The sequence below is a fragment of the Metarhizium acridum genome, assembly GCF_019434415.1.
Source record: "Metarhizium acridum strain ARSEF 324 chromosome Unknown scaffold_587, whole genome shotgun sequence".
Taxonomy (NCBI): domain Eukaryota; kingdom Fungi; phylum Ascomycota; class Sordariomycetes; order Hypocreales; family Clavicipitaceae; genus Metarhizium; species Metarhizium acridum.
In genome coordinates, this window is record NW_027094049.1 from 636,460 (window position 1) to 653,626 (window position 17,167).

At 15.9% G+C, this 17,167-nt stretch overlaps 1 non-coding gene across 1 annotated transcript; it reads right to left on the reverse strand.

Moving 5' to 3' along the window:
• Positions 1 to 2,496: 2,496 nt before the first annotated feature.
• On the reverse strand, positions 2,497 to 2,576 carry J3458_021970. Its single transcript has one exon. It is a non-coding gene; the product is annotated as a tRNA-Thr (tRNA).
• Positions 2,577 to 17,167: the final 14,591 nt, after the last annotated feature.

Genomic DNA, 17,167 nt, shown 5'->3' on the forward strand with positions numbered 1-17,167 from the left:
AATCTTATTATTCTTATATATTAATTAATACTTTATAGGTTTTTATTAATATTAAAACTTATTTAATTTTATCTTAACTTTAAAATAAACTTATTAAGCTTATTAATACTTTTAAGCTTTAAGTATATATCTTTATTATACTTTTAACTTTAACTTTAATTTAATTCTAGTTTTTAGCTTAATTAAAAGTTAATATAATTATTCTTTAAAAACTATATAATAAGCTTAAAAGTAAAGCTATTATTAGCTTAGCTTTAATTACTTATAATAATAATAATTATAAGAAGTTATTAGCTATTATAAAGCGCGTTATTAAGTTAATATTAACTTTAAGTATTACTTAAAAGGTATAAATAATTTATTATAATAATTACTTATTATTATAAAGAAAGCTATTATATTTAATAATAATATTAGTTTATCTTTAATATATCTTTTTTATTATTTTCTTATATTATTATTTATAGCTTTATTAAAGTTAATACTTACTTAAGAATTATAATTTAAGTATAAGTAATTTAATAAAGATATTAAGTAATAAATAAAATATTATTTACTTATTTTTAAGCTTAAATTTATTATTTAAGAGAGAGAATACTTTAAATAAGAATAATATAATAAATTAAGATTATTAATTAAGTTCTTTTATTATTATACTATTAAGCTAGGTTTAACCTTAAGCTATAATTTACTATTATAATAAATTAAGTTTCTTTTATTTAATTATTTTTTATATATTAAACCTTAATATTACCTTAACTTAAGTTTAACTTTAACTTACTTTTAACGTTATTTTTAACTTATATAACTTATCTTTTTATAAGTAATATAATAAGATAATAATAAAAAAGCTTACTTATATTTAATAGTTATTAAGTTAAAATTTATATTAAGTTAATATTCTTTAAGGTTTAATAAAATTTCTTATAATTCTTAAGCTAATTTTATAATTAGCTATTATTATATAATAAGTATTTAATAATAATATAATATACGTTCTTTACATTTATTTTATATTAATATAAGAGAGACTTTACTTTAAGAATACGTTACTTATAAAGAAATTTATTAAGACTTATATAACTAATATATAATTATATTAAAGTTATTATTTTATATTTTAATAGATTTAAGTATATTCTTTTACTTTACTTAATAGATTTAAGTTAAGATATATTTTTTATTACCTTAACGTTTCTTTATAAGTAATAATTTCTAGTCTTATAATACTAATAATAAAATCTATATTATTAGTTTACCTATAATATCTTTTACGTAATATTACTTTAACCTTAAATTTATAGCTATTATATAATTTCTTTATTAAGTTTTCTTTATAAGTTATACTTTTATTTAAGTACTCTTATTATAAATACGTATATTATATAAATTTAACCTAATATCTTTAAGTTTTTAAGCTATTATTTAAAGTGCCTTTTTATATAATTTAAATAAAGGTTTAATAGTAAAATAGTTACTTTTACCTTAAGCTAAAAGATTAAAGTAGCTTTAAATACTTTAATAATAGCTTAAAGGTATTTTAATTATTTACTAATAAGTTATTATATAATACCTTTTAACTTATTATATATTTTCATTAATTCATAATATACGCTTACTTCATAGGTAATAATAAATTAAATTACTTAATTATATAAGTATTTAACTTCTTTATAAAAGTATTCTTAAGTAAATATTATAAGAGAGGTAAAAGTAAGCTATTATTAGGTTAATTTATTTTTAATCTTTATTTAATATTTATTTTAAGTAAGCTTTTAATTAAATTATACGCTTAAAAAGTATACTTTTATAATTATTAATAATATCTTTATATTATTAAAGTAAATATATATTATTATTAGCATTTATATATAATTAAAGTATATAAGCTTACTCTTTATTAGGTTAAAGTAAACTTTAACGTTTATTATTTAATTTACGTATATATTTTAAGTAATTTAAGGTATTATTACATTTAATTTAATATTTTATTTAAGGTTAAAATATTTATATTATTAATAAAACCTATAATAAAAATACCTAATACTTTTTAAAGTTACTTATAAAGTAAAGTAATATAAAGTAAAAATAATATTTATTTATTTATTTATTAAGTACGCTAGAGCTCTTTTTTAAAGCTATTCTAGTACATTAACCCGTATTTTAAGTAGGAAAACCCTTAGGGAAAGAAAAACCCACTTGCATTTGTAAAGCCTTCCCTGCCTTATACCCGGTATAATATAAGGCGTATTTCTTCTCGTGTAGATTACAGGTATTAATTATTCGCTTTCACCTATTCTTAACCTATTATTCTAATTTTTCTACGATATATTATATTACAGCTATAATACGTGCTAGCTTAATTTTCCCCTACCCTAGAGCTCTAAGCCTGCTAGCTAATTTTTTAGGTGGGCTTAGCTTAATTCCACCCCTATAATCACGTAATTAGGATTACAGGTTAACTGAATTTCCGGGTAATTAAGCCGAAAATTCAGGTGCCTCTAGCCAGGTTCGAACCGGCTCCCTGCTACACTAAGGCAGGGCTTTATAGCGTTTAACCACTACGCTACGAAGGCTAAAAATAATATTAATAAAAGTAATAAACCTTATAAAACACCTATTAATATTTAATAAACCTAAAATATTTATTTATTAAAGTATAAGTAATTTATTCTTAACTTAATTATAGCTTAAATAAACGCGATTATTTAATAAAAGAGCTTTACCTTTAAAAGTATTTAAATAAGTTTAAGATAATGAATTATATTAAAGATACTATTAATATTTAATTATAAAAGTAAAGTAATATTATATTAACTTTAAGCTATTTTAATTACTTTTATTATAATTTTAAGCGTAATTCTAATAAACTTATTTCTTTTATTTTTTATTTATAAGTTTAAAAGTATTATCTTTACCTTAATAACTCGTATAATTTATCTTATAATTATAATTTTTATAACTTTATAAAAGTAATATTAGCTTTTAATTATTTACTTACTTATAATTCTTTAACTTTTTTATTAGCTTTTATAATATAATTACTTTAATAATATAAAATTAAGCTAAAAAGTAAATATATTTAAGCGAGCTATTAAAAAGATAAGTAATTACTTTAATAAGAGGTCTCTTATAAGCCTTTAAAAGGCTAGCTAATATCTTATTATCTTTAAAAGCCTTTTAACTTATTATAAATATTAAAGTTATTTTTATTTTAATAAAGTTAATATAATTTTCTTTTAAAATATAAATAATATTAAGTTAAGAGAAAATTAAGTTTAAAATAATATTAAGGTTAATTATAAATTTAAGAAAGAATTTCTTAATAAGAATATTAGCTTTATTAATATATTTTATAATTAATTACTTTATAGGGTTATTTAAGTTACCTTAATATAATAATAAAAGATTAATTTACTTTAAAGGGATATAGCTTTAAAGTTTTACTTATTTTTTTAATTTTTAAAGGCTTTCTTTAATTAATAATACCTTTCTTAAAGTATTTTATTACGTGCTTCTCTTTTCTTTAATTATAATTTAAGTTTAAGCTTTTTTTACCTTATAATAAAGTTATTAATTTAGCTTTATATATCTTTTAATTTAAGCTCTTTTTACTTTATACGTAACTATTATTACCTTAATTACGTAATTAATTTATTAGAATTTCTCTTTAAGTTTACTTTCTCTCTTTTTTAAGGCTATTAATTAAGCGATTTCTTATAATTACTTAATAAGTTAATTTATATATTTATTAATCTCTTAGTAATTTTAAATTAATATTAAAGCTATCTTTAAGTTAAAGTAATATTATATTTTTATAGCTCTTAAATTATCTTTTATTTTCTTGTATATATATCTTAATAATAAGGTATTTAATATAAGCTTTTTCTCTTTAAGGTTAATATTAATTAACTATAAAATATAATTAAATTTAATTATATTAAGTATACTTAAGTATATTATTTTAAGGCTTCTTATAACTTATATTAGGTTTATAGTATTATTCTTATAATTATAATATTATTAAATAGATTTCTTATATAGTATAATAAGTATAAGTTATTATTACTTTATTATTTATAAGACTTTTTTTACTTTATTAAATATTCTATTATAAGTATCTTATAATAGGTATTTTTAGTTAAAATTACTAATAAAAACGCTTTAATTTAAAGGCTTTATTATCTTTAGTTTTACTAATAATATTTATTAATTAAAGCTTAATAGCTTTAAATAAAGTAAAAAAATATTAATACCTTTAAGTATTATATAACTTTAATTCTTTATTTTTTAAACCTTTTATATATTAAAGCTATATCTTTTATTAATATATATAACGTTTTTTTCTTTATAATATATTAGATAATATTTATTAAGCTTTAAGCTAAAAGGCTAGTTATACCTTATTATTTCTTATTTTTATATTATTATTAGATTAATATTAAGGTTATATTATAATATTATATATATAAGTATATTTTTCTTATTAATATTTTAATAAAGAATTTTTATTATTATTAAATAAAGAGTTAAATAATTATAATTAATACTTTTATTAAAAGAGTATTAATTAAAGGGTAATTAATATATTATAGTATTTCGTTTAATTAAAAGTTTATAATATTATAATAATTATAACTTTCTAATAAATACTCTCTTTTCTTTATAAAAGATTAATCTTTTATTAAAAATAAGTTACTCTTAGCTCTTAATTTTAAGTAATATTTATTATTATAATATAATTTAATAAATCTTATTAAGCGTTTTATATATACTTCTTTAACTTTATTCTAATATTTCTTTAATATAAGATAAAGGTAAAATTAAATTAAGTATACTTTAAAGTAAAAAACGTACTTTTCTTTAATATTTAATATAATAATAAAGTAACTTTCTTTTTTATCTTCATATTAAGTAATAATATCTTAATTATATCTTAATATTACCTTATAATATTTAATAATATAACTTATCTTATAATAATTATAATATTAACGTAAGTTAAAGGTTTTATTATAAGGTTTAATATTAAATATCTTAGCTTTATATATAAGTTTAATTTAATATAACTTATTTACTTACTTTATCTCTTTAACTTTTAAAATTAAAACTATTTATATTATAATATTACTTTAAAGATAATATATTATAATACGTATAATCTTCGCGTTATTTTCCCTATTAAAGTTAATAGTAAAGTCTTCTTTTTTAATAGATTAAATAAGAAAGGCTTTTATTATAATACTAAGAATTCTTATATAAATTATTACTTTTAGCTTAAAAATAACTTAAATTTAATTTATATTTTTCTTAAAGAAAAAGATATTATCTTAAAATATAATAATTATATCTTTATTAAGTAGCTTATATATAATTATTATTATATTACTTTTTAGGGTTTAATTTATAGCTTTTATTATATCTTTGATAGTTTAATTTTAAAGTACTTCTATAATTATAATACCTTTAATAATAATTTTATAATACTAGTAATTAAAAATAACTAAAAGAGAAGGTTTTTAGGTTTACGCTTTAATTAAGTTAATTATAACGCTTACTTAAATTCTTTATTAAATAGTATTATAAAGTACTTTTTATATTATAATTATAATTATATTATAAAGCTATACTTTTATAATTAAAGATTTATTAATAATAATTATAGCTTTAATTAGAGCATTAAAAGTAGTGTAGTTTTATAGTTTTTAGTGAAATTTAGTGTAGTATAGTGTAGTATAGTTTTACTATATTACATTACATTTTAAAAATTAGTGTAATATATAGTATTAATAAATTTATAAGCTATTATTAGCTAATATAATTAGTAAGCTAAAATAAAGCTAAATTTACTTACTAATATTAGTATTAATAAGTAGGGATTAGCTAGCTTAAATAAGCTAAAAATAGGGATTAAAAACGTAATAAAATTATAAAAATAAGAGAAAGTATAAGAGAAATTTAAGGGATTTATATTAGGTAAGTAAGTATTATTTTATACTATAATTATAATTAAAATTTACTTAATTTCATAAAGGAAAAAAATCCTATTATTTATATATAAATATTTTATAAAAAAAGTGATTTAACTTATTACCCTATAACTTAAATATAAAAATATTAAATATAAAGCTTATAAGTAATATATTAAGGTAATAAATAATATTCTTAATTAAATATATTAGCTTTAGCCTTATAAGTAATATAATTATTATTATAAATATAAGAGATTATATTCTTTTAATTATATTATATATATAAATTTATATAAAATATAAATTTAAATAACTCTTTGAAATAATTAACTTTAAATATTACTTTTTAAACTTTTATAACGCTAAAATTTCACTCTTTTATATAAAATAAAGAATAATAATAAAAAAAACCCTTTTAATGTTAAATTAAGTATTAGAATTATAAATATTTTTCTTCTCTTCTTCTTCTTTTATATCCTTATTAATATTTATATAATTAAACTTAGAAATATTCTTATTTTTATTAGAATTAGTTAAAACTTTATTTTAATCTTCTTCTTTCTCTTTCTCTTTCTCTTCTTTTTCTTTTAAATTTCTATTAGAATATAAAAATAAATTATAATATCTCTTATTTTCTACCCTTTTATTCTTATTTTTAACCTAGTTTTTTAATAATAAAATAATTCAAATATTTTTATATAATAAAGTAGTTTTTCGCTTAATAATAATATTAGTTCCCTAATTAAAATTCCCTTTTATAGCTCTTAAAGTAGCTAAAATAGCTAAATATTTTTAAGCTATTATAAAAAGAATTAGAAAAGATTTAATAGAATTAGCCTACTAAATAAAAATATCTTACTATTAAAAGTTAGCTTATAATTATAAATATATAAATAATATTATAAAGATAAAAAATACTATATTTTCTTTAAAATTAAGCTTTAAATAACTAGAAATCTTATTTTTTTTAGTTTTTTTAATAGCTTTAATTTTTTACTTTAAAAATAAGTTATTAAATAAGCTAGGCTTTTTTTAAAGCCTAATATTATTATAAGAAGCTAAATTAGTTAATTATTATAAATTAACTTTAATTTAAGTATTATATATATTTTTAATTGATTTTTTAGAATTAGAAGAAATTTCTTTTAATTTTATATAAGAAATTACTTTATTTTTAGAGTCTTTTATATATTTATAATAGGTTCTATTATATAATTAATTATTAAGAAATTTAAAATATATATTATATATTAATATAATAAATTATAACTTACTCTTTATATTTAGCTTTTAAGTCTTTTAATAGTTAATTAATAGTATTAGAATTAATACTTAATTGATTTTTAATTAATTATAAATTAAGTTTAAGGTTTAATATAATAGTAAATAAATAAGGCTTTTAAAAATTATAATTACTATTAATATTCTTAGGAAAATAGTAATTTAATTTATATAAGCCTTTTTTAAAGCTAAAATAAAGACCTTAGCTAATAGATTATAAGTATTTAATTATAAAATAATTAGTAATTTAAAATAAAACTATAAAATTATAAAACTTACATTTTAAGCTAACTTTTTTAATCTTTTAATATATCTTAAAGTAAAGTATAAATTCTTATTAAGAAAAAATATATTAAACTTATAGTATTATAAGATTAGCTTTATAATTATATTATAGGCTAATTAAAAATCTTTAAAATACTTATTAAAGTATTTAAATTAACCTATTCTTACGTAGTTAAGCTAGTATCTTTAAAAGCTATTAAATTCGTTTTTTTCTATAATATTTTAATAGGTTCTATTAATAAAATAGCTGTGTAAAGTATTTTATAGGTTAAATTCTATCTTATTACGTTTACTAATATAAGTAAAGTTACTTATTAATACTTATTATAACTTATTAATATTAATAATAATATTTATAAGCTTTTAAAGCTTTAAATAATATTTATAATATAGAATTAATAACTTACCTAATAGTATTTTTATAAGATTATTATTTCTAATAATAAATCCTTTATCTTTAGCTTTTTTTAAAGCTTTTAACTATTATAAATAAAGTTATTAGTTATTTTTAATAAGAATAGCTATTCTTTTAACTTTTCTAATAATTCCTATTTTATAATTAGCTTAAATTATATTTATTTATTTAAGTACCCTAGAGCTATTATAGCTATTCTAGTACTTTTACATGTAGTTTAAGTAGAAAAACCCTTTATATAAGAAGAAAAACCCCTTTACTTTTATTTTAAGTTATTTTTACCCCACTATAACCTATAATTATATAGAGTATATTTTAAATTATATAGGTTAAAGGTACCTATTAAACTAGTTATTCTAATAGTAGTTTATTAGAGCGTGTATAATAAAGATTTAAGCTAAGTTTAGGTTAATTTTAATACGCTAATTAAGTAATTATTCTAATATTTAAGTGTTTAAGGCTATTACGTAATTTTCTTTAAGTATTATATTATATTATACTATCTTAGGCGTAATATAACGCTATATCTTAAATATTTCTAGTATAATTAATATATTATAATAAACTTTACTTTATCTTTACTTTTAAAGTTACTTAGTTAAGCTTAGCTAGCTATTATTAGCTATTTAAGGCTTATTATAGCTTTTATAAGAGCTTTAAATTAAGCTATTAATTTTCCTTTTTTTCTTTCTTCTTTAAACCCTTAATTTTTATATATATAACCTCTTTTTATAGCCTTTAATATTAAGCTAGCCTTATAATAGCTTTTAGCTCTCTTTATAAGCTTATTAAAGTTATACTTATATTAGCTTATTTTTTAGGCGTTTTTTAGGTGGATTTAGCTAATATACGTTATTTTTTTAAGCTTTTTCTTATCTCTTATAGCTTTTATAAGCTTTTTTTTAATTTAAGATAAGTTTTTATTTAATACTAGCTTAATATTAAGCGTCTTTTTCCCTTATTTTATTTACTATTTTTAATTATATATTAGTTTATTTTACTTTATACGTTTACTTAACTTTAGCCTAATCTTAATATCTTTTTATTAATATTTTATAAAAGCTTATTATTTTTAAAATAGTTATACTTAACGCTACTCTTAAGGTACGTCCTAACTAATTAACCGACTTTAGTCTAGTAGCGGTGCTAACTCGGCTGTAGAAGTAGCTTAAATTATATAAAATAACTTAAAATAAGTATTATAAATTATAATAAATACCTAGAATTAAATTATTAAATTTTATTCTTTTTTTAGCAGATAAATCATTAAATTCTTTAGTAAAATAATGTAAAAATTTGCTATTTATATAATCTTTAATATTTTTAGTATTTATTATTTCATTAATAAATATAAATATTATATCTTTAGCTATTATATTTAAAATATAAGCTATATAACGAATATTTAAAGGCTTTTTATACCTTTTAAAATATAAGTTTAAAAAAGAAGATAAAAAGGTGTTATTATTAGAGCTATTATCTCTAGTAAAGCTATAATAATTAAAAAGTTAGTAAATTAATATTATTTTATATATAAACTATTAACCTTATAATTTTTTTAGGGTTTATATTATATTTAGTTAATAATTTATTAAAAATTAAATTAATTAAATAGCCGGTATAGCTAGTAGGTAAATATTTAAATCCTAATATATAATTAGCTTTTAAATTATAATAATAATAATAATAATAATAATAATAATAATAATAATAATAATAATAATAATAATAATAATAATAATAATAATAATAATAATAATAATAATAATAATAATAATAATAATAATAATAATAATAATAATAATAATAATAATAATAATAATAATATAATAATAATAATAATCATAATAATAATAATAATAATAATACATAATACTACATAAACTAATATATCCTATAATCCCAATCATAATATATAATCACATATAATCATAATAATAATATCATAATAATAATAATAATACTCATATCATTAATAATCCACTATAATCCTACATAACTAATACTAAAACTAATAATCACCATAATATAACCTCCACCAATTCATAATAATAACTAAAATACATAAATACATAAATCAATCAATAAAATAATAATAAAAATAAAAATAATAATAAAAATAAAAATAATAATAAAAATATAAATATAAATATACTTACTAATTAACAGAGCATTAACAAAAAAACTACACTACATGTAGTTTTTTAGTGTAGTTTTTAGTATAGTATAGTTTTTGTAGTTTTAATATAGTTTAACTACACTATAATTACATTTATAGTGTAATGTGTAATTATAGAGGGAAATTTTAATTATAAGACTTATAAGGTTATAATTATTATACTTAAATAGAGCTAATTTAGCTCTTTATAATGCATTAATTTTTTTACGTATAGCTTATAAATTAAGCGAGTTATAATAGGTTAAATCTTAGCTAAAAATTAAGATCTACTTTTTTAAAATAAGAGATTAAAAGCTTAATATCTCGCTTAATATTCACATTTTAAGCTTAATTTTTAGAGATTTAAAGTCACGTGATTTTTAGCTTTATTTTAATATATAATATGCTTATGTAAACATTTATTTCTATTATTAGATATTTTATAGCCTTATAATACATTTATAGGTATTCTTATCTTGTAATGTATTATAATATATTATAATACAATACAATATAATACAGTATAGTAAAAACTACAAAAAATACAATACATTTAGAGGTCTGGTTATAGTAGTAAAAGATAAGTTATTTTAAAGCATAAATTTAAGAGCTAATATAAGCAGAGCATTAACTGTAGTGTAGTTTTGTAGTTTTGTAGTTTTTGTAGTTTCAAATATAAAAAATTATATTAAATCTGATAAAATACTTATAAGATTATAAGTTTTACGAATAATAAGTATAAATTTTCTACTATAAATTAACACAAAAAAGTGGGTCCTTGTAAGCTCTTATAAGCCTAGAACTGTAAAAACTATAAAATGTAGTTTTTATAGTATAGTGTAGTGTAGTGTGTTTTTTGAAAATTACATAATCTAGTTTTTAAGCTTATAATAAGCTGGAAGAACCCACTTTTTTATGTGAGCTGATTGGTTATAATATTAGCTAATTTATGTATTTATTATTATAATTCAAGTATTTTTATTAGATTTATTATTAATTATTTAAGCTTTTTTGAAAATTAAAAATGTAGCTTTCTTGTTAATGCTCTAAATATAAGAGTAGTATCCTTAGAAAATCCATTACTATTACTAGAGCATTGACAAGAAAACTACATTTTCATTTTTTAAAAAAGCTTAAATAATTAATAATAAATCTAATAAAATACTTGAATTATAATAATAAATACATAAAATAGCTAATATTATAGCCAATCAGCTTATTTAAAAAAGTGGGTGCCTTTAGCTTTTTGTAAGCTTAAAAACTAGATTATATAGTTTTCTAAAAACTTACTACACTATACTACACTACAAAAACTACAAAATGTAGTTTTTGAAGTTTTAGGCTTATAATAGTATATAAGGACCCACTTTTTTTATTATAAGCTTTTAATTTTAGATTTATGCTAGTTATTCGTAAAACTTATAACTCTATAAGTATTTTATTAGATTTAATATAATTTTTTATATTCGAAACTACAAAAACTACAAAACTACAAAACTACACTACTTCCAATGCTCTGACTATTACTAGTAATAGTATTATTTTTAGGTCTTTTATTACTTCTTAAAAAGCTAGAAAAGCTAGATTTAGTTGAAAAGTCGAATATTAAAGGTGACTCTATAATAGCAGGTACTATTTATAAGTAAATTAATAAATTATAAATTTATAATATTATAAATATATAAATTAATAATATAATAAGATATAAAATAATAATGTAATAAGATATAAAATAATAATATAATAAGATATAAAATAATAAAAGAAGTAACTTACTAGTTATTTTATCGTTTTCTTTGGCTTTTAATACTATAATAATAGAATGTTCTTTCCTATAATATACTAAACTATTAAAGGATTAAAAACGGCTAGCTAGGCAGGTAAAAGTAAAGTTATAGCTTAGCTAGCTATAAAAAAAGGTGATTTCTCGTGGTTTTTCTAAATTAACTACTAAAACCTTATAAGAAAAAAGGTTATATTAAATAATATATGATTTTATACGAAATTAATAGCTTTTATTATTTATATAGTCTTTTTTAGTTAAAGTTTACTAAGAAAAGCTTAAATTATTTATAATAATAAGAGGTGTAATTCTAAGAGAGTTTTAATCTATTATAAAGGTAGGTTTTAAATAATAAAAAGTTTTTATAAGATAGCTTAAATTTAAGGCTATTTAATAATAAAAAAAGTTTAAATAAAAGTTAAGTATTCATAGAGTTATAAGGGTAAGAAGATTAATATAAAAAAGAAAGGTTTTAAACTTTAAAGTAAGAGAATATAATTAATATATAGAATAAATTTATAATATAAATGGTTTTAAAAACCTTAGAATTTAAGCATTTTTTTAATGCTTAACTTACCCCTTAAATATATATATTCGTATAGAAAATAATAGAATAGTTTTACGAGAAAATGTAATTATAGTAAAATAGTTGAAAAAGCTAGTATGCTTATAATGCATTAAAGGCGTTATATTATATAATTATATGCTATTTTATCACTTAAAACATATATATATAGCTTATAGAAAATCTTTATATCCTAAAACTTTAACCGAATATAACTTCTAGAATACTAGACTTATAATTATACAACTAGTATTAAGATAAAGGGCTTTTTAAGGGCTATTAATTTATTATAAGCTTATAAATTTTAGTCAAGTATTTATAGAGATATTAGGAAATAGAAATTATAGCGTTTTTTATTAAAGTAAGGTAAAATGCTATAGCGTTTTACCCTAGTTAACTTACCCTACTAAATATCACGGCTATTATCTTTATAATTAATAGGTGAAATTAAGTGGGGTTACTTTTTAAATAGCTAAGATTATAAGCTTTAAAATAATACTACTCTTATTTTTAAACTCCTTTTTTTCATAAAGTTATAATAGTTTTAATATATAGAATAAAAAAAACTTAAGAATAAAGTTTTTAATATTTATATTAATTTTTATATATATAGAATTAATTATATTAAATATATATTTAAGCTTATAAAATACTTTATAATATATAAATTAATAATATATATAATTTTACTTTAATATAAATAATATATATTAATTAAATTTAAAAACATATATAATTATATATAAAATAATTTATATAAATTTTATTAAATATATATTAAATAAAGTTATACGTTTTATATTAATAAGCTATAAAGATAACGTATATAAAATATAAAAATACTTATTACTTATATTTATAGATTTATTTTAATTAAATAAAATATAAATAAAAACTAAAAATATTTTAAAATATTATTTACATATAATTAAGGTAAAAAAAATATATTTTAAATTTTGATATTAATTACATATATTATATATATATTAATAACATTTTAAAAGCATTTATTTCTTATTAAATACTTAAAATAAATCAAGTTAATATCTTTATTTTTAGAATTCTTTAAACTTTAATATCTTACTTATTAATTAACTTATAAAGAATATTCTTATAGCATTATAATAAACTAAAATTATAGTATTTTTTAGTTATTTTTATAAGCTTCTAAGTCTACTTTTAAAGCCCTTATAATTACATATTACACTATAAATATAGTTGTAGTGTATAAAGCTCTTACAAATATAGTAAATACAAGTGTATTATATATTGTATTTTATATTATATTGTATTTTCGTGTATTATATTTAAATATAATACATTACATTCTTAAAATACCTATAAATGTATTATTAGGGAAAAACGCTAGTAAACTTTTTACTTATATATATAAGGCTAATTATAAGGCTTATAAGAAATATGTTTATATAATTAAATAGAGCTATCTTAGTCCTTTAAAATGCATTAATTTATATTATTATAAGTTATATAATAAGAGAGTTATTTATATTTTTATTATTTAAAATATATTATTAAAAATTTAAAATATAAAGTTTAAACTTTAAATATATAAATTTTATAAAATTAAATACTTTAAAGCTATTAACGCGTTAATTAATTATATTACTTAATTATTATTATTTTTAAGTTCTTTTTTCTTAATTTATATAGTATTAAACTTAAATTTTTAAGCTTTATTATTTAATATCTTAGTAATTATTAAGAATATAATAGTAAATAATATATTATTATAAACCTTAAAATTATATTAATATAATATTATTTTTTATATAATTAATTCTTAATAATATATCTAAAAATATACTATAAAAAGACTTAAGAGTAAATGTTAAATTTAAAAAAATATAAATGCAAGTAACTTTTTAAATATATAACTTATAATATTAATATAAATATCTTTATAAAGCTAAAGTACTTCTTATTATTATAAAATTTAAAAAAAATATTAAAAGCTTTATTTTATACTAATAAAAAACTATTATATATTATAAATATTACTATCTTTCTCTTCTTCCCTATTTTTAGTACTATATATATATTTAGCTTTAGAAATAACTTTATTACTACTAGAAAAAGCTGAATTTTATTTTAATTTAAATTTTTTTAGATCTAAGCTAAAATAAGAGAATAAATTATAGTATTTCTTTATTTTAACTCGTTTTTCCTTATTTTTAGCCTAGTTTTTTAATAATAAAATTTTTTAAATATTAGAATATATTAAAGAGGTTCTTCGCTTATTAATTACGTTACCTTCTTAGTTAAAATTCCCTTTCATAGCTTTTAAAGTAGCTAAAATAGCTAAATATTTTCGTGCTATTATTAAAAGAATTAAAAAAGATTTAATAGAATTAGCCTACTAAATAAATATATCTTCCTATTAAAAGTTAGTATTTTTTTTTTATATAATTAAGCTTATAAAGTTAAGGTTATTATAATAAAAGTTAAAAATACCTTATTATCTTTTAAATTAAGCTTATAATAACTAAAAATCTCGTTTTTTCTAGTTTTTTAATAGCTTTATTTTTTTGCTTAGAAAATAAGTTATTAAATAAACTAAGCTTTAATTTAGGCCTAGAATCTTTATAAGATATTAATTTCTTAGCTGGTTATTATAAATTAATTATTACTCGATTATTATTTAAATTAGAACTAAAAGAAGAATCTTCTTCTATTTTTATATTTAAAATAAGCTTATTTTTAAGGTCTTTTATATATAATTCATATATTCTAAGATATAATTAATTATAAGATATTAAAAAAAGGTTATTTTTAATAATTATTTATACTTACTCTTAATATTCTATTTTTAAATTATTTAATAATAAATGTAAAGTAATTGAATTTATATTAAATTAAGTTTTAACCGTTTAAATATTAAATTTAAGGTCTAATATAATAGCAAATAAATAAGGCTTTTAAAAACTATAATTATTATTAATATTCTTTAAAAAATAGTAATTTAATTTCTTTAAACCTATATTTAAAGCTAAAATAAAAGCTTTAGCTAATAGATTATAAGCGTTTTTTTATAAATAAGTTAAAATAGTTATTATTTAAATTATTTTAATATAAGAAGTTTAAAAATATAAGAAACTTACGTTTTTAAGTTAACTTTCTTAATCTTTTAATATATTTTTAAGAAGAAAGTATATCTTAAAGATATAAAAAGATATTAAGCTTATAGTATTATACGCCTAGCTTTATAATTTCTTTATAGGCTTATTAAAAACCTTTAAAATGCTTAATAAAGTCTTTAAATTAAGCTATTCTTACGTTATTAAATTAGTATCTTTAAAAGCTATTATATTTATAACGTTTTATAATAATATAATAGCTTTTTTAAGTATAATAATCGTATTCATTATTCTAAAAGTTAAATTTCATCTCATTACATTTACTAAGTTAAGTAAGAATAGTTAATAATAATTATTAATAGTTTTAAATAGATTTTTAAGGTCTTAATAATAGAAATAAAAGCTATTAAATATATTATATAACTTACCTAATAGTATTTTTATAATATTATTATTTTTAGCTATAAAGCCCTTAAATTTAGCTTCTTTTAAAGCTTTAATCTATTAAGAATAAAGTTATTAGTTATTTTTAAGAAGAATTACTATTTTTTTAACTTTTCTAATAATTCCTATATAATAATTAGCTTAAAATATATATAAATATAATAAAAAAAAACTTAAAATACCTAAAAGTAAATTAAAAAATTGTTTTTATTTTTTAAAAGATAATTAATTAAATTCTTCTATTAAAAAGTATAAAAGCTTATTATTTTTATATTTTTTAATATTTTTAAATATTATTAATTTAGTAATAAACGTAAATATAATATCTTTAATAATAATATTTAAAATATAAGCTATATAATAAATATTAAAAGGTTTTAGTTTTTTTTTTCGTATAAAAGTTTAAAAAAGAGGTAAGAAAAGTGTTATTATTAGAGCTATTATCTCTAATAAAACTATAATTTAAAATAAGTTAATAAAATATTATAAAATAACCTTATAATTAACTTACCTTAATATTTTTTTTAGTTTTATATTATATTCTAATAATAATTAATTAAAATAAAAATTAATAGAACTTCTAGTATAAGTATTAGATAAATATTTAAATCCTAAATATAATTAGTTTAAAAAGTTAAATAATAATATAATATTATATAATAAAAGTAAGAAAAATAAGAAAAATAATAAACTAATTAATTAAATAATATTTTAAATTAAATTTAAAGTTTAGCTAATTAGCTATAACTTCTAAATAAGATTTAAAATTAATAGAAGTTTAAATATTAAGTTAAATAAATATATAATTTAATTTATTAACTTAATTTTAAATTATATTAATTATATTCTTCTTTATTTTTAAATATAAAATATTTATATAAGAAAGTATATTTTAATAGTGAAAAAAGCTTATATCTTAACGAAAATAAGTTAATATTATTAAATATATAATATTATATTATTAAATATATAATATAATATTATAAACTTACTTATTATAATAGCTTATTAGCTTTTTAAAGCTTTTACTAGTAATAGTAATAAAAGATAGGTTATTTTAAAGCATAAACTTAATAGCTAATATAAGAGTAGTATCCTTAAAAAATTCACTAATAATAGTATTATTTCTAGGTCTTTTATTACCTCTTTTACTGCTAGATATACTAGAT